This window comes from Podarcis erhardii (assembly GCF_964252035.2).
Source record: "Podarcis erhardii genome assembly, chromosome: 8".
In the NCBI taxonomy this organism is placed as follows: domain Eukaryota; kingdom Metazoa; phylum Chordata; class Lepidosauria; order Squamata; family Lacertidae; genus Podarcis; species Podarcis erhardii.
Genome location: NC_138499.1, coordinates 16,267,508 through 16,287,377, shown reverse-complemented (window position 1 = coordinate 16,287,377; position 19,870 = coordinate 16,267,508).

Genomic DNA, 19,870 nt, shown 5'->3' with positions numbered 1-19,870 from the left:
GTTGAAAGGGATCCTGAGGGTCATCTAGTCCAACCCGCTGCAACGCAAGAATGTGCAGCTGTCCTTGCAACCTTGGAGGTTAGGATGAGACCTTCGTCATGCTTGAATACAAATAAAACCCTGGTCCCAAACTCATTTGCTTGGGATTAAACTCGCAGCTCTGTGCACACTCCCCCTGCTTTGTTGCAGCAATCCTACTGATTTGTTTCTGAGGTGTGTACCCCTCCTCTTAGGACATAAATACTCTTCTGTTTGCACAGAATCATCCTGAGCTGGAGGATGAAAGATGAGCAGTCCAAAGGTCGCTGCATGCTCTACATTTATAGGCACACCACGTACTCTGACTGTTTATGCCGTTTCATATGGGATGGCACACAGACAATTTCTTTTATGCCGAGTTGTTTTGGTGCAGTTAAATGATGTCGAGTCGGTGCCGGGGGTTAGGAATGTGCTTTATTGATGGGAAGTTGTTACGGATATGTGTTGTTGTTTCTGAATCACCCGTGTGTCAAGGCAATTCACAAGCATAGCACAAAAGCAGCTAAAAATAGTTTTTTAAACAGTGCGAAACGTAACTGAAGATAGGTTGGAAAACAATGCCGAATGAGTACCTATGGCAGAGAACTTTTCATCCAGCTGGAAAAGCTTGTTGAAACAAAAATGTCTTCCATTGTTTCTGGAAAGTGGAGGTAGTGGACACCTGTTTTATCTTGACAGGAATTCTGTTTCATAAAACAGGGGCCGCTACAGTGAAAGCCCTGCTTCAAGGCTGCGATGGAGCAAGCTTCCAATATTTTGGCCCCTTGGAGAAGCAACTCTCCTGAGGAATGCAGCAACCTACTGGGTACATAATGTGATGTGTATTTGGGTTTCTACAAGGCGAGACGCAGTGGTGACAGCAAGAGACTTTATTGAGCAGATAGCTAGCAGAACAGAACAGTCAAACAGGGGCAAAGCAACTGCTTATATGTATTTCCCACCCTCAACACAATTGGCTGTCTAAATCCCCAAGCTCCTATGCCATTCACAGCCACGTTTCCCAGAGTGGGTTAAAAACCATTTCATCTTCATGCCTGAGAATTGTAGCTCTGTGAGGGGAATTGGGACCCCCTAACAAACTATGACTCCCAGAATTCAGAGGCAGGATTTAAACAAGGGACTTCTTGCTTCCTAGTCATCTCAGCCACAACACTTCCTCATTCTATCTGGGTTGTGCTCATAAGTTCACCACTGGATGCGGCAACAGTATCTGGTCCAGAAGCACATTCGCACCTGGGTAACTAGTCCCAGGCCACAAAGTACAAGGAGCTCCATAGAAGAAATAAACCACCCCACCCATCCTCCTTCCGATCTTCAGGCTGTGTGTGCCGTTGCTTATGTGGTCAAAACAGCACCACCCACGGAGGAGGAGGCAGAAGCAGCAGGCTTGGGGAAACCCTCTTTCCATATGAACCTACCCAGACCCTGAGACCATCTTCTGAGGCCCTCCTTCATGTGCTTCCTTCTCAAGTGCCTGGAGGCGGTTGGAGGATGGATGGCAGCTAACAGATTGAGGTTGAATCCTGACAAGACAGAAGTACTGTTTTGGGGGGGACAGGGGGCGGGTGGGTGTGGGGCACTCCCTGGTCCTGAATGGGGTAACTGTGTCCCTGAAGGACCAGGTGTGCAGCCTGGGAGTCATTCTGGACTCACAGCAGTCCATGGAGGCACAGGTCAATTCTGTGTCCAGGGCAGCTGTCTACCAGCTCCATCTGGTACGCAGGCTGAGACCCTACCTGCCCGCAGACTGTCTCGCCAGAGTGGTGCATGCTCTAGTTATCTCCCGCTTGTACTACTGCAATGCGCTCTGTGTGGGGCTACCTTTGAAGGTGACCCAGAAACTGCAATTAATCCAGAATGCGGCAGCTAGACTGGTGACTGGGAGTGGCCGCCGAGACCATATAACACTGGTCCTGAGAGATCTGCCTTGGCTCCCAGTAGGTTTCTGAGCACAATTCAAAGTGTTCGTGCTGACCTTTAAAGCCTTAAATGGCCTCGGTCATTTAAGGAGCATCTCTACCCCCATCATTCAGCCTGGACACTGAGGTCCAGCTCCGAGGGCCTTCTGGCAGTTCCCTCACTGCAAGAAGTGAGGTTACAGAGAACCAGACAAAGGGCTTTCTTGGTAGTGGTGCCCACCCTGTGGAACGCCCTCCAGATGTGATGGAAATAAGCAGCTATCTTATCTTTAAAAGACATCTGAAGGCAGCCCTTTTTAGGGAAGTTTTTAATATTTAATGCTGTATTGTTTTAACACTTGATTGGAAGCCACCCAGAATGGCTGAGGAAACTCAGCCAGATGGGCGGGGTATAAATAATAAACCTTTGGCTACAGGGTGGTAAATAAATTCAATAAATATACAAACAACAACAACAATAACCAAACTGACAGAGGTCGTGTGCCTCTGGGGAAAAGTGTTCATATCCTACTTTCAGGCTTCTCATTTGCACCCCATTGGCCATTATGAGAACTTGATGCTGGACTAAACGGACAAGCTGTGCAATGTTTCCAAGCTTCCATTATTTTATTTTATTTTATTTTATTTTATTTTAGGGTAGAAATTTATCATCTCTGCCCTTATTGTATTTAGAGCCTCTCTCTCTCTTTCTCTCTCTCTCTCTCTCTCTCTCTCTCTCTGTGTGTGTGTGGTATATATATATATATATATATATATATATATATATATATGTTTGTATAGAATCTAGCTTACCTTGGTGCAACATTGTGATTCTAGTAGCATCTGGTATAAAGAGCCTTGCCCATCATGAGATTAATCTGGGGTTTCTAGATCATAAGTAGACCTGATATAGTCCCAATGACATCACCATCCCAGATAGGTGTCGTTCCCTGATAACATCATCACTGCAGGTAAGCTCAGCCTGCACCTTTGTGGCTTTTCATAGGAACTTGTCCATAGGAGCTGGACGTTGTTTCAAATTCCAACCATAAGATAGCTGGCGACTGCTAGCAGAGGGGAGAAGGGTGGAGTGTTATGAAGAAACATATCCAGGGAAGTCGAAAAGCAAGAATTAAAATATTTCCTATTGCTAGGATCTGAAAAATATTGACTGTTCCCAAGGCTCAAATGTTATAGTGTGCCCCTTGTGGTTTTCTCCACAAGGCCTCTCCAACTATTTCCTTTGATGTGTTGCCTGTAGCGTAATAAACTTTAGCTAAGACATGGGAAGGGAGGAGGGTGGCACACAAAAAAACCCCAACCAGCCGGTCTCTTTGAAAGCACAGAAGAAATTAAATGGGAAACACAGATTGAAACAATGCACTTAAGGCACAATCCTGCATTGCAGATCCTCTGGCTGGTGGTGTTTGTTGCAATCCTAGCTCCATGTAACTGGGAGCACCATGCTTCTGAATTGCTGGGAATGACAACTGGGCAGACAAATGTTTCCTTCCTTTCCTGCTTTCAGGCTTTTCTTCAAGCCCCTGTGAGATCAGGATGTATTTACAAGGGGGGTTGTTTTTAGCAGGAACTTAGAGAAACTGAGTTTCCTTACCATTTAAAAATTATTATTTATTTATTTTTTTGTCGAGGAGACTGAAATGGATATACACCCCATGCCTGAGCCAAGAATCCACCTATATCTGTAATCAATAAAGTTGTGGCCATTTCTAATCCAGATCATTAATCCAGTTTATTAATCACATTTTACATTTAGCCTGGGTGTGGGACATTGCGACTGGGCCCGCAACAAGCAAGCAAACAAACAAAGTTTGTGGTGAGTTCCCCCACCTTTCCCCCCCGGAAAAAAAGCACTGGTATTTACTCTTGCTCTTGCTAAAATTTATGTCTACACACACAAACAAACACACACACACACACACACACACACACACACACATACCCTTTGCCCTTTTGGCAGGAACATGAATGCATTTGGTTTTTAATATTTTTTAAACGTTTAATAATTTGTTCTGGATGTTAATGGTTCGCATTGTTTGCATTTGCATTCTTTGTGAGCAATCTTGGGGTTCTTTTTGGCCGAAAGATGGCATATGAATACAGTCATACCTCGGGTTAAATATGCTTCGGGTTGAGCATTTTCAGGTTACACTCCATGGCAACCCGGAAGTAACAGAATGTGTTACTTCCGGGTTTCGCTGCTCACACACGCGCAGATGCTCAAAATGTTGTCACGCACATGCGCAGAAGCGGCGAAACGTGACCATGTTACGTTCTACTCAGGATGTGAACGGGGCTCCGGAATGGATCCTGTTCGCATCCAGAGGTACCACTGTAAACAGTAACAAAGCAAAGAATTCTGAGAAAGCCATTTCCCGTTCCCGGGGAGATGACGTTGCAGGCTAGGAGCAAGCTCTCCCCACACGCACTGGGCAGGATAGCCCCTGCGCCATTGGATGGTCCTCGGCCATGTCATCCTTAGGCCATCCAATCCAGATGGTCTGGGGGTGTGGTGTCAGTTCTCCCGCCCTCCCTCCCTTAGATTAGGCTCTTTATTTCTTGACCTTGCTATGGACCTTGGTTGGTCGCCTTGGTTGTCCAAGGGGCCTGGTAGGATTTTTTTTCCACTTGGCAAATTGGCACTGGCCATTTGGTTTTTTGCCTACCTCGTAGCAAATTGTCAGAACTTTGTAAGGTTTGGCAGTTAGGCATTAGGCAGAAGGTGAGGGGAGATAGTGGCCATCACCTACCCCTCTGAATTCAAGGGTATTCCATTAAAGGAATCCGGGGGGCGTGGTCTCCGTCTGAAGCCCCAGACGGGGGGCTAGGGCCATGGCACGACCCCTAGAGGAGACCCTGGGGAAGTTCCTAGTTGATGTGCATGAGCAGGGCTCCCCCTTTGTTGTTGTTGTTTAGTCGTTTCGTCGTGTCCGACTCTGCGTGACCCCATGGACCAGAGCACTCCAGGTACTCCTGTCTTCCACTGCCTCCCACAGTTTGGTCAAACTCATGTTGGTAGCTTCGAGAACACTGTCCAACCATCTTGTCCTCTGTTGTCCCCTTCTCCTTGTGCCCTCAATCTTTCCCAACATCAGGGTCTTTTCCAGGGAGTCTTCTCTTCTCATGAGGTGGCCAAAGTATTGGAGCCTCAACTTCATGATTGGTCCTTCCAGTGAGCACTCAGGGCGGCTGATTTCCTTAAGAATGGATAGGTTTGATCTTCTTGCAGTCCATGGGACTCTCAAGAGTCTCCTCCAGCACCATAAGAGGCTCCCCCTACTGGTGGTTAACCCTTCCAAGACTCCTGCAGACAGGCAGGAGTCGGATATAATCGTGTGGTTTCCAATGCCTAAGCCAATACCACTCACATTCTGTAACCAATAAAGTTGTGGCCTTTTTTGCCCATTAACCTAAAATACTGTTTCATGTGTCTTTGTTCCACTTCCTGGGCAGGTTTGGGACCTTGCCACGCAACCGTCGTTTCCCCTTCACAGAGGTGCAGTTCCCAACATCCTTCTCAAACTACAATTCCCATGACTTTTTTAAGGAGGGAGCTTTGAATGCGCTTTAAGGGCCTAGTGTGTACACAGAGCCCAAGACATCTCCGTGTCTCTCAATGTGCTGAGCAGCAATAGAGCTGGAATGGCCACTGGATTTCAACCAAGGTGAAGTTTTTAAGGAGGTTTCTCCTCATATTGGAAGAATTTTGAGGAAAGCTTATTAATTGTTTTGATAGGTACGAGTGACATTTCCACACACCCTTGCACTGTTCGTAGCTGAGTAAACCAGGAAGGAAATGAATCGCTTAACAACAACAAAGAGATACGCAGATAACATTATTCTCTGGAACAAGAATATATTGCTCCAACATTTTGTGGGAAACCAAGTTGACTGAATTAATGCCAGCACCAGTTTCACCCTAATTTCATGAGGCTTCGCTGTAGGCTAGTTCCGTTTTGTGCGGAAGTGTTTGTTGCACCTTCTTAAGCATGGGGATTGATCAGCCTTGGGCTAATGGGACTCCACGTTGCTCAGGTGTGAGCCAGCAGAGCCAAGATGCCTAATGGGGATGTTCATCAAGGTGCAAATGGATCTAGGCATCCGGAAAAGCTGCCTGTTTAGCCAACAGGTTGCCAATCTGGGTTTCCACATATATCATCCCCTTCCATTTCTGATGCTCTGAGGCGAGTGCCAGGGCTTGTGTTGCCAGAATGGCACCACCCATGTCATGAAGGGAAGTATCAGCAAGCTTGGGGGGAATTCCAAGGTTTGCATAAGACCAAAACATTGTTTCGGGGGGCAAAACCCTAAGTAGGGGGAAAACCCCAAAGAAGACTGCATGGGCTCAGAAGAAAGGAAGCAATGACTAACTGTTGATCAGGTGGAGGAGGAAAAAATGGGTGGGAAAGGCTAATGGAATGGAATAATATGCTGGAGGGCCTGGCTGGCTGTCTAAGATACCAAACAGAAGCACTCCATACTGCAAAATAAAAAATAAAAAATTCTGCAGGTCTCCCTTAGACCACAGCTTCTATTTGCTATTTAGGTCTGTGTCCTTAATGCTAGTGGTGGAGGAGTGAACACAGCCCCCCCCCCTTCATGCATGTGATGCCCCAATTTGGGTAAATCTTTCGACCTCAAAATAAGAAGGCAAAATATGCATGGGACAGGTGTTGATTTCTTGTTTTATTAGTGGGCAGTGGTATTTTTTCTAGAAAAAGAGGTGCTGAAACTCACCATGAACCATGTTCTCTTATAATGGCTATGGTTCCCACCCGAGAGGTGAAAAAAAGCCCCACTAGTGGGTATTATGTAACTGGGGAAAATATCATTGAGTGATAGGCTTGATTATTGTAACTCACTCTATGTGGAGCTGCCCTTGAAGCTGACCCAGAAACTCCAGCGGGTGCAGAATGCCGCCGCAAGACTCCTTACGGGGTCCTCACCGCAGGATCGCATTCATCCAGTGCTTTACCAACTGCACTGGCTCCCGGTGGAGTACACGGTCAGGTTTAAGGTGCTGGTTTTGACCTTTAAAGTCCTATGCGGCCTAGGACCCACATACCTACGGGATCGCCTCTCTGATAGGCCCCGCAGAGGACCATAAGGTCCACAAATGACAACACTTTGGAGGTCCCAAGTCGCAAGGTGGTTAGATTGGTCTCAACTAAGGCCAAGGCCTTTTCAGAACTGGCCCCGACTTGGTGGAACACTCTGTCACAAGAGACCAGGGCCCTGCGGGACTTGACATCTTTCCGCAGGGCCTGAAAGACAGAGCTGTTCTGCCTGGCCTTTGGTTTGGACTCAGTCTGAGTTTCCCTCCCCTTATGGTTTTGATCTATGGGCTACTATTAAAATGAGGCTGCATTTTAAACTGTATTTTTAACCTGTATTTCAAATTGGTTCCTCCCCCATTATGTTTTTATTGTAATTTTACTGGTGTTAGCCACCATGAGCACAGCTCTGGCAGGGGAGGGCAGGGTATAAATAAAATTTTATGATGATGATGATGTCTGGCATGCAAAAGGTGTCAAGGTGAATCCCCAGCAATGAAAAGCATCAGGTCGCAGGTGGTGGACAAGGCCTCTCCCTGGGACCCTGGAAGGACATTCATGCACTTGATTGACAAAGCACCTGGCCTCAGATGAGGCCGTTTCCTCTGTTAAAGCGATGCACCTCCTCAGATGCCTGCAATGTGTCAAGATGCTCCCTTTTCAGCAAGAGCTTTCAGCTATCATGAAATGGAGCTGGAGCAAGTATGTGAGTTAAAGGGGCTTGTTGTTGTTGTTTAGTCGTGTCCGACTCTTCGTGACCCCATGGACCAGAGCACGCCAGGCACTCCTGTCTTCCACTGCCTCCTGCAGTTTGGTCAAACTCATGTTGGTAGCTTCGAGAACACTGTCCAACCATCTCGTCCTCTGTCGTCCCCTTCTCCTTGTGCCCTCAATCTTTCCCAACATCAGGGTCTTTTCCAGGGAGTCTTCTCTTCTCATGAGGTGGCCAAAGTATTGGAGCCTCAGCTTCACGATCTGTCCTTCCAGTGAAGAAGAAGAAGAAGAAGAGTTTGGATTTGATATCCCGCCTTTCACTCCCTTTAAGGAGTCTCAAAGCGGCTAACATTCTCCTTTCCCTTCCTCCCCCACAACAAACACTCTGTGAGGTGAGTGGGGCTGAGAGACTTCAAAGAAGTGTGACTAGCCCAAGGTCACCCAGCAGCTGCATGTGGAGGAGCGGAGACGCGAACCCGGTTCCCCAGATTACGAGACTACCGCTCTTAACCACTACACCACACTGGCTCCCACCACAGTGAGCACTCAGGGCTGATTTCCTTCAGAATGAATGCGCTTGATCTTCTTGCAGTCCATGGGACTCTCAAGAGTCTCCTCCAGCACCGGAATTCAAAAGCATCAATTCTTTGGCGATCAGGGGCTTAGCTGATGTTATTCTTAATGAGTCACCACCAGCTGAAAGAAATCCACGTTTCCATTCCATTCACCACCCGATGATGCCTCTTTAAATGATGGTGGATTCCAAACAAAATGTCACCCGAGTGCTTGCCTTGGAGCATCTTTTGTTTAAAGTATTTCCCTCTTATCTGCAGGATGGCCAAAGGGTGTTTTCTCTGGAGAGCTTGGTGGGCATTCATCTGCTGACTTCGAATCCCTAACTCAGACTTTCCCCAACATGGTGCCCTCCAGATGTTTGGATGGCAAGGGCCAGTGGGAGTTGTCATCCAAAACATCTGGAGGACACTGGGTCTGGGATGGCTGCCCTAACATTTTAGGAGCTGCAAGTCAGACATCATGTCCACCAGAAGAACCCCACTTTGGTGGGGCAGAAACATAGTTGAACAACTAAGAGGGGGGCAGTTTGCACCCAGAAACACTATTTCCCATGCATCAATAATAGCCAGTGACCCCACAATATCCTTATAGGATTGGGGGATCTGTCTGGATGATATCCTTGGGTCTGTGCTTGTGGTTCTGTGTCCCTGATGTTTAGAATCTAGTAGAAGAGCCTTACTTACCTGTCATTTGTTAAGGTAATGGCTGCTCAGCTAAGCATCCCTCAGCATCTTAAAGAGGTTGCCCTGCTGCCAGAGAGACAAACTGGTATGTCTTTCCCCAGCTCATTTGGCTGGATGCCACATCATGTTAGGATGGAGAACCATAGGTGAAGGGAGGCTGTGGGGGATTAGTTTGGCTGATGCTGGAAGCAGGAGACACAGAGGCTGGTCCTGCTTTGAGCTGGAAACCAAACTATGGCATGGAGGTCTCCCTGGAAACCTAATGAAGAAGCAAGATCTATTGATGTGTACATGCTGTGAGCCTCTCCATCCCATGTTTAGCTTGTATATACAGTGGTACCTTGGGTTACAGACGCTCCAGTTTACAGGCGCTTCAGGTTACAGACTCCGCTAACCCAGAAATAGTACCTCAGGTTAAGAACTTTGCTTCAGGGTGAGAACAGAAATCACGCTGCGACGGTGCAGCGGCAGTGGGAGGCCCCATTAGCTAAAGTGGTACCTCAGGTTAGGAACAGTTTCAGGTTAAGAACGGACCTCCAGATTGAATTAAGTTCTTAACCCGAGGTACCACTGTATGTGTAAATGAAACCATATATCCTGAAGACACCACAGTCTCCACTGACCTTCATGCCAAGGAAACAACCTTGGAAACCCTGAAGTCTTCTACTGCTCGGAGACTGCGGTGCATGCAACATTATATGGGCCTTTGGGCACTGGCAGTTTCAGGAAAGCTGACATCCATCTCAACAAATAGCAAAAGATGGAGATTGCCCCCTGCAATTAGACCCATTTGCCAGTGACAGAATGTCACTTTCTGTTGTGACTAACTAATGATTAATGAGTAAAAGCAATTACAAGAATCACAACGAATGCCAAGCACTTGGACGAATGTTGATTATTCCCACTGTACCTTGATTGTGCGAGCAATGGTTTTCTGCCCTGCAGCTACAACAGTTTCCTGGGTGTGCATGACATTCTAGGGTAGAAAAGGCCAGGTCCCTGCTGGAAGGAGCTGGCAATCTAAAATTTGACACAGGTGGAGAGGAATGGAGGGGAGGCAGGTAAGATTTGAAGTGTGAGACCACCAAAGTACCCATACCCCCAACACAATACAAGGAGCAGCCATTTGTAGTCTAACAGCCAATTTATTAGATTTAGTGGTCCGCAAAAGGGTTGTTCCAAAGAGTAGGACAGGATCAGAGAGGGAGGACTTACTAAGCCCATCCAGTTTGGTCACGTCACCTGGAAAATTGGCCCATAACACTATTTTAAAGGCTTGTTTTCCATCCGCCAGGCTTAGGCCCTGCTGCAGAATGGGCTCTGGGTCAGGTGTTAATTTTACACAAGCTTAAGTTACTTCAGCGTGCTTTATGCCAGCTTCCTGAGCGTGGGACTGCTCCCTTAGGTAGCTTCTCATCAAAATGGAAAGAAAATCAACTTTCTTGCCCATCCCTAGTTGAAATCCATAATACTCTATTTTTTTTAAAAAAAACCAACAACACCAGTTTGAAATTGACTTGGCTATGCAGCAAAGCCATTTGCCCATAGCACCTGGAAGAACAGTGCTTCCCCAAAAATATTGATGTTGTGGTCATTCTTTCCAGGACACTGGAACAGGGTGCAAAGCAAGTTTTATAGGCAAGCAAGGAGCCTGTGAGAATGAAGGGCTGGCATAGCTATGAATAAAAGGCATTCATTAAGAAGCGATACCTTTCTTAGTGCTTCTCCTTTGGAGTTGACATCAAAGACCAAGTTCAGTAAGGAATGTAGGGAGTTTTCTCTTTTCTCTACGGAAAAGGCATTTTTAAAAAATCAGAAACAGGAGGCGAACTGAACACACTGTCCTCTCAAAAATAGTTTCAATCCTATCTATCAAGAGTTAAAATTTATGTGCTGTGATTCAACATATTCTCTTCTTAACAGAAAAAAAGCCTATCCTTTTTATAAAAGGGGGTGGAGTGGGGGAATCAAGGCCAACAAAAGAATTAATGAATGACCACAAAGTCTCGGTTTCTGTTTCACATTGTGATGGAAGTTCTTTTTGGGGGAGGGAAACACGTGCACATTCTTCCACATCCTAGGAGGCCGTGCATTGTTGGCATTAAATCTTCTTCGACGAAATTTGCGCAGAATTTTAAAAAGGGCATTTTCCATCTCGCATGGGATTCAGATAATCGACACATACAGAAACTTCATAGCCTGTCAGTTAGAAATTTGCTTTATAATAATAATAATAATTTATTATTTATACCCCGCCCATCTGGCTGAGTTACCCCAGCCACTCTGGGCGGCTCCCAATCAAGTATTTAAAACAATACAGCGTTAAATATTAAAAACTTAACTGAACAGGGCTGCCTTCAGATGTCTTTTAAAAATAGGATAGCTACTTATTTCCTTCACATCTGAAGGGTGGGTGCCACTACCGAGAAGGCCCTCCGTCTGGTTCCCTGTAACCTCACTTCTCACAATGAGGGAACCGCCAGAAGGCCCTCGGCGCTGGATCTCAGTGTCCGGGCTAAACGATGGAGACGCTCCTTCAGGTATACAGGACCGAGGCCGTTTAGGGCTTTAAAGGTCAGCACCAACACTTTGAATTGTGCTCGTATATGTACTAGGAGCCAATGCAGATCTCTCAGAACCGGTGTTATGTGGTCCCGGCGGCCACTCCCAGTCACCAGTCTAGCTGCCACATTCTGGATTAATTGCAGTTTCTGGGTCACCTTCAAAGGTAGCCCCACGTAGAGCGTGTTGCAGTAGTCCAAGCGGGAGATATCTAGAGCATGCACCACTCTGGTGAGACAGTCCGCGGGCAGGTAGGGACTTAGCCTGCGTACCAGGTGGAGCTGGTAGACAGCTTTAGGCTGAGTCTGTCTGTTGATTTCACCTAGCTCAGCATTACACAAGACTGCCAGGGTTTCGAAGAGGAATCTGTGCCAGATCCTACCTGTGACCTTCTTGTGAAGTCTGGAGATCAGCTATTTATTCCTTACCACTGAGCTGTGACTCTTCAATGACAGGGACAACTGTTAAGAGTCACGGATACCAAATTCTTGTCCTTGGCCTCAGGCAGCAAAAGGATTTCCCTGAGCATCCTGAGACCACCTTGGTGGCCCATTTTGGCTCCTAGCCTGCCAGCGCTTCTCAGCACCTGAGTTTGCTATCTGAGTGATGATGACTACAAGGAATCCCCATGTTCAGAGGCAGTATTCAGCTGAGTTTATATGAATCCCTGAAGGATCAACAGCAAGAGGGATCATGTCCATCTTGAGGGCTTCCTGGAGGAGATGTCTGAGATTAGGCAGGATGTTGGGCAAGAAGGAACCTTCATTTGTTCTTACCTTCTCAACAGGATGTGAACATTGATGTCCCGTGATGCTTATAATGCCTTGTCAACTCTCCAGTAAATAGTAGCATCTCTCAGGATAAGGAGGGAGGGGATAGAGGCCTTTCAGCTCGGCAACCAAAGTCAACTCCCAACTCTGGACTGAGGAGAGGCCAGTGCTCATTTGCTTATTCTGAAAACATGGCTCCATGTGGTGCTCTTCACAAACCCCTGTGCTAGGATGCACAGCCCAGGGCCTAGTTCGTTCTCTGTCATGTGCGCAACCAACAACCATGACGGAGACATTGTTCAGGCAAAATACTCTGCAAGTTTGTTTAGAGTTCCTGATTTATGATGATGGGTGTGATAGCACAGCCAAGTCCTATCAACTAATAGCCAAGGGGTGTGCTTTTCTTTTCATTTTAGAATCGGAGAAATTTGTTTTCCTTTGCACTTGGCTATTTATCGTGGCACCCAGAGTGCAGTCCTGACCTCTTCCAACGGAATGGCAGGGGAGAGGGGAGATCCCATGAAAAGGTGCTTGATATCATAGAACAGTGACAGGGAACCTCTGGCTCAGGGTCTCTATGTGGCCCTCCAGGACTCTCTGCCAGGTCCTTGAGGGCCTCCTTAAGTCACAGCTCTTCTATAGGTCACCCCTCAGTCCTCTCCCATTGCCGGGAACTTCACCAGCCATGATCCACACCCTTCTTGCGTGTTTTTGTTTGACAGTTGCTTTTAGGGGCTTCCCAAAAATTCCTGAACCACTGTTCTCCCCCTTCCCACCACCCAGTAGTCTGTCACTTCTCTCTCTTTTGAATACCGAAGCTTTTAGTGGTTTTATTGTCCTTGATATTGTTTTATACTTGCACTCCAGTGATTATTAAACGGCTTAATATTTAAAGATCTCTTAAGTAGTATGCAAAAATACTGCATAAGCAGCCATAAAACAGTATCATAAAATCTGAGCTGCAAACATAAAAGCTACCAAACAGTAATGTAATGTAGCATTATGAAAACACGTACAGAGAGGTTCAGGAATAACAGAGTCCAGCTAAAATATATGCTACGCCATGAACCCTTTTGCCATATATGACCTCTCCTCCTTCCAGAGGGGAGTGGTTATGAGCGGGAGCCGGTTCCCGTGTCGGCAGGGGGCATATTCAGCTCCCTGTGTCAGCTCTTCCCAGCTGCTGTGCCAAGCCCTCCTGCCAGCCAATAGGGCTGCCATGTGGGCAGGGTTTAGCCACACTTAAGCGACTGCGGAAGGGACGCAGGTGGCACTGTGGGTTAAACCACAGAGCCTAGGACTTGCCGATCAGAAGATCGGCGGTTCAAATCCCCGTGACAGGGTGAGCTCCCGTTGCTCGGTCCCTGCTCCTGCCAACCTAGCAGTTCAAAAGCACGTCAAAGTGCAAGTAGATAAATAGGTACCGCTCCAGCGGAAAGGTAAATGCCGTTGCATTTCCGTGCGCTGCTCTGGTTCGCCAGAAGCGGCTTAGTCATGCTGGCCACATGACCCGGAACCTGCACGCTGGCTCCCTCGGCCAATAAAGCGAGATGAGCACTGCAACCCCAGAGTCGGCCATGACTGGACCTAATGATCAGGGGTCCCTTTACCTTTACCTTTAAGCAGCCGCAGCAGCACTGGGGCTCCATTCCTTTTCCTGTTTCGATGGATCACTCTCCCTCCCTCCCTCTAGGTCATTTCTTTGCTTTTTAACCTTGCTATGGACTTTGGTCAGTTGCCTTGGTTGCCCAAGTGGCCTGGTAGGAATTTTTATCCATTTGGCAAATTGGCACCAGCCTCTTGGTTTTCTACCTCATAGCAAATCATCACAACTTTCTGGTATTGGTGGTTAGGCATTGGAATATGTGTTGTGTGTTGGAGGGCAGGTTGTGGCCATCACCTCCCCCTCCCCATGTTTGGGTATGCCATTAAAGGGATCCGGTGGTTGTGGATCCTGTCCGATGCCCTGCTGGTGGCTAGGGCCATGGCACAACCCCGGGTGATGTCAGGGGAAGCTTCAAATTGTATTTGCATCAACAAGCTCCTCCCACTGGTTGTTAACCCTAAAATGACTCCCCGGTGAATGGGGTGGAGTCATGCATAGATAGTTTGATCCAGTGCCTAAGCCAATACCACTCACATGCTGTAACCAATAAAGTTGTGGCCTTATTTAGCCGATTAACCTAAAATACATGTGCCCTTGTGGAGGGTCCTCTACTCACAACCAGATTTCAACAACGTATACAGTGGTACCTCGGGTTACATACGCTTCAGGTTACAGACTCTGCTAACCCAGAAACATTACCTTGGGTTAAGAACTTTGCTTCAGGATGAGAATAGAAATCGTGCAGCGGCCCTATTAGCTAAAGTGGTGCTTCAGGTTAAGAACAGTTTCAGGTTAAGAACGGACCTCCAGAACGAATTAAGTTCTTAACCCGAGGTACTACTGTATTAACATTTGAAACAGGTTAGTTTTTAAAAAATTGAATCTTGGCATTAGTATGTTCACAATGTCGGTGAAAAACAAATATCCGAATGGCTGTCACATGGAAGATGGGGGAAGATGGTTTTCTTCTGCTCCGAACCAATGGATTTATGTTACAGGAAAGCAGATTCCAACCAAACATCAGGATGGTAGGAGTTGTTTGACAGTGAAACAGACTCCTTCAGTTGGTGGTCCCTCGTTCATTGGAGGTTTTTAAGCAGAGCCATTTGTTGTGGATGCTTAAGTTGAGATTCCTGCATTGCAACTGTATGATTCATTCCTAAATAAGGTCTGGGAATGAAGCATAGGCTGTTGTTCCTTAAAACCATTTCATTGAGACATCTTTGATTTAAGTATCTCAACAAACGTGGCGCTACACTTCCAGGTTTGGAAATGTGGGTCACTTCAATCTGTCATCACCCTATGGCTCATGCCATATGCATTTTCTCAAGAAATGGTCTCTGAATACTTTGGACGAAGAGCAACGTCTGCTATTTATATTTTTGCCCAGAGTGCCAAGAGTGCGAGGCAGCTGTGTACCTACAAAGTCACCCCTGGGAACAGACTAATAACAAAGCGTAAAGTCTGCAATCCTGTAACTAGTCAATTACCCTCAAGTAAATAATTGAGAAGACACACAGGCATGCACACTGATACCAAGGAGGTTCAAGGAAGTGCTGGCTATCAGACATTTCGTTTGTACATTCAGTACTTTTGCCTCAAGATCAGGATCAAATATTGCATTAAATAAACCAGATGCATAAAGATTTTTGTGTGGGATTTTTTTTATATAAAAAAGAAGAAGTTAAAAACTGCAAATTGATGTGTGGAGTGAGTTGAACTTAAAAGCTGGAAGAATGAGAAACTGAGAGAAATTGAAAACTCACAGATTTCTCCATCTTTACCCACAAAGGAATGCAACCTTCAAAAGAAGAAAAGGTGCCCACTCTTGATGTAAAAGGATGGAGGTGTGGACTTCTATTGGACTGGGAAGTTGAGGCACACATGAGCTTTACAGCTACAAGTGCAGTGGGCTGGTGACCTGAGTGAGAGATTTGTTATAGCAGAAATTGTGACAAGACAGTAGTGTGGGATTAGCATTGGCAACAATTTTATTGATTACAGATGTGAGTAGGCTTTGGCATAGTCATTGGGTATGTATTCTTATCAACCAGCCAATCAGCTGATTGATTACTTCTTCAGGGTCAATCCTGGGTTCAGGAATCTCCCCATGAAGCGGATCAAATAAGGTAATCATGCCAGGATGTCATTAGGGTCCATCTGGACCATTGGGCAGAAGCCTCACTCTGGACCCCTGAATTTTGATCCCAATTAGGGAGGGGGTGGGACTCTCTCCCCAGCCCAGAACTTAGACCAGGCATCCCCAAACTCAGCCCTCTAGATGTTTTGGGACTACAACTCCCATCATCCCTATCTAACAGGACCAGTGGTCAGGGATGATGGGAATTGTAGTCCCAAAACATCTGGAGGGCCGAGTTTGGAGATGCCTGACTTAGACTATGGATCCAACCCAATGCCTTTTTTCCAACAAAGTTGCGACAATTGCTATCAGGAAGGCAACCCCACCACCCGAAAGACCCAATTTGTCTGCAGACAAATTCCTTCCTGGCCTCAAATATGGTGACCAAGGCCATGCTTGGTCACATCAAGGCCATGCTTCCTGTTTATCTCCAGGCAGCCCAAACCTATGAGCTGGGCAGGTGGGTTGTTTGATTGCCAACTGCGCTGGCCATTCCAGGAGCAGCTGGCACTTACGCTGTCTTCAGCTCCACCCTCCAAAGACCATGATTGGCCAGTTCAAATAAAATTTTAGTGGGAAATCCCACGAGCCCCCTTGGTTGGCTGAAGCCAACAATGACATCAACCAGCTCTGCGAGTGACAGACCCCCTCCCCCCAGCTCCCCCCAGCTACACTTGGCCACAACCACCACTATCCCCAAAGAGGTAAGGGGTCTTTGTCATAACAAGGTAACTTTCTGTACCGTGGGCATCCTCAGTAATTCACAGTTCTCCCCTCAAGAAAGTCTATGCCGGCAGTGTGCTAACGTTCGGAGTGAGCTAAGTTAGCAATTTAAATAACTTTGAGGGGTGGGGAAGAGATAACAACGTTCAGCAGAACTTAATTTAAGATGACATGATGCGCTTATTCCTTAGGTATGTCAGGGGAATATTTATTCAAAGGGGGGAACCCCATAAATATGAACACAACATCTGGGCCCGACTTGGCTGTACATGTAAGAAGACTGTTGCAATCCTCAAATACCAGGAACAAAAGGGAACACCTATTGGCACGTCTTGAAGGGGGAAAAGGGAACATTTTTAATAAGCAACATGCTTTTCGGCGTTTCCGTCACCTTGGCTATTTCCAGCTTCTGCAAAGGGATTCTGAACGTGCTGTCATACATACATGTATCTCAGGGGTCATTCATGAGCAGAACTTTGAAGAACTTCTCTGGCTTTCCAGTGTATTTCTGAATGCAATTTGAAGTGTTATGTTTACAGCCCTCTCAGGCTTGGGACTTGGGCGCCTGAGACAAAAGATAGTAAGACGATACTTGGAACTGGAGTTCCAAGTACGAAAGCCAATCTCACGGGGGACTCAGTCCTACTTCAACGCTGTTGATAAGTGGGGAAACTCAGGCTTGGGTACCAATTATGGACATGTGCAGAACTCTCCTCAGGCCACACCCCTTCGCATCGCAAGTCTCTTTGCCTCGCTGGACTCTTGATCTTGCCTCTTGTCTGGACGGTGGTCAGAGAGGGGTGTGTTGCTGTGGAAACTATCCTACTGTACAAAGGTGATAGTCATGCACAGTGCTTTTTTTCTTTAAAAAATGTTTAGGGGTACTCTCATTTTGACTCAAGAAAACCACCATTTTATAGTTCAAACTGGGAAAAATAAATAAAGTAAATGGTCAAAAGTACAAAGAACATGCATTACCTCACATTACACAGCTGACAGCTCACAGTAACTTCCACATTGGCATGAGGTTGCATGCATTAACATCTTCCCTATTCTTCCCGGAAATACCAGGAAAGGACATAAAGCCGCCATCGGAGGTGGTAACAACGAAACTGACCAATCACTGTGCTAGATTCCAACTCCTACTTCCCACATTAAATGCTCGCTTCTGTCTGAGACTTAGGAAACACTGTGACAGGAAATGAGGCCGCCATCAGGGGTAGCAATGGAACTGACAATTCACCGTGCTAGATAAGAAACTAATTTTTTATTTTATTTTTAGTTTCTTCTCCTGTTAGATTCACAACATGTTTAGGGGTATGCGTACCCCTGTGTCCACCCAGGGGAAAAAAGCACTGGTCATGCAAGTTGTTCCATCTGCTTTTGTCTCTGGTCCTGCCCACTTTTGGCAAGTGGCATTGAGAAGCAATGGCAGCCCTTGGGTGGGGGGAAAAAATAGCCTCTCTCCTTGTTCTGCAGTAGCTGAGCAAAACAATAAACCTCCACAGGACCCTTGAAGTAGCTGGTGGTTGCTGCTTCACACAGGGAAAGTCATTCCACAGTACCAGGGCAACAAGAGGAGGTGCCCTTTTGGGGGTTGCTGTTGGGGACTGGTTGAACACAGAGGAATGGTGGGAGATGTGATGGCCTGGGACTAGGGCTCAGACTTGGAACCAGAGGAGTCTCAGTCTGCACCGGATCTTCTGCCTCAGGCAGCAGCTGAACCTAGTCTGGGGCCTGATTCTGAAGAGCCCCAGTCTGCACAAGTTCCCCTGCAACAAGCACCAGCTGGGCCGAGTCAGGGGCCTGAGCCTGCCCCGGCTCCAGATGAGGGGAATACCTCTTTGACCTCAGCTGGGCAATCACTTACAGCTGCTCCACTACCATTTGGGTCAGGAGAGGCTGCGGTGGCCTCTGGGTCTAGTCACACACCAACATCTCCCAAGCTGCAGAGACTTAGGTCTGAGAGAAGGTGAGACCTGAGTGCAGGTGTGCTCGCCTTCGGGCGAGACAGGGAGGTGAGTCACCGGGGGATCAGGACCGGCCATTACCCCAACAGAGATAAAAGGCTGTCGGACCCTGCCCCAGGTTGCGGGAGCAACATTGCTGTTTGCTAGAACCTGCCTGTGACCCTGTGCCTGACCCAGCCTGGTTTCCTGCCTTGACTCTGTCGGACTGACTCTTTGTGGAACCCTTGGATTCGGGACCGGACCTGGACCACGTTGCTTGGGTTTTCCTCCGGGCCCAGCACAGGAGGAACCAGCTGGAGAACCCCAAGGGAAGAAGGTTCAGAGCCAGGAGATTAGTGGTGGGATGAAAGGGAGGGAGAAAGGTTGTTTTGGAGGGAGAAAGGTTGTTTTCTGCTGCTCCAGAAAAGCGGACACGAAGCAATGGTTCCAAACTACAAGAAAGAAGATTCCACCTAAACATTAGGAAGAACTTCCTGACAGTAAGAGCTGTTTGACAGTGGAATTTGCTGCCAAGGAGTGTGGTGGAGTCTCCTTCTCTGGAGGTCTTTAAGCAGAGGCTTGACAACCATATGTCAGGAGTGCTCTGATGGTGTTTCCTGCTTGGCAGGGGGTTGGACTCGATGGCCCTTGTGGTCTCTTCCAACTCTATGATTCTATGATTCTATGATTCTATGATTCTATGACAAGGAGTGGTCAGAGGAAGAAGGAGAAGACTGGGAGGATCAGCATAGGAACATGCTCTGTAGTCACCCAATGCATATTCTGTATTTTCAGTGTTTGGATAAAAGGAAGTCTATGGTACTCCAGGTCACTTGCTGTACTGCTGTATAATATTACACTGCCTAAAGTTATATGCGTGATCTCAACTTCCAGAAAGGAAAGGAAAGAAAAGAAATTAGGCAAAGAGGGCCACATGTGGCTGTTGAGCTGTAGGTTGTCCTCCAATAACATACGTGTTGCACTTGTCACTAAGTAGGGAGTTCCCTGGATCAATATATTCCTTTTCCTTGCAGGTGGAAAACATGTGACATGTTTCTTCTCTGCAACAACCAAACAACCGTTCCTGGTTGTTTACTGGATAATTTATAGGTCACTTTTCAACAATGGTCTCTTT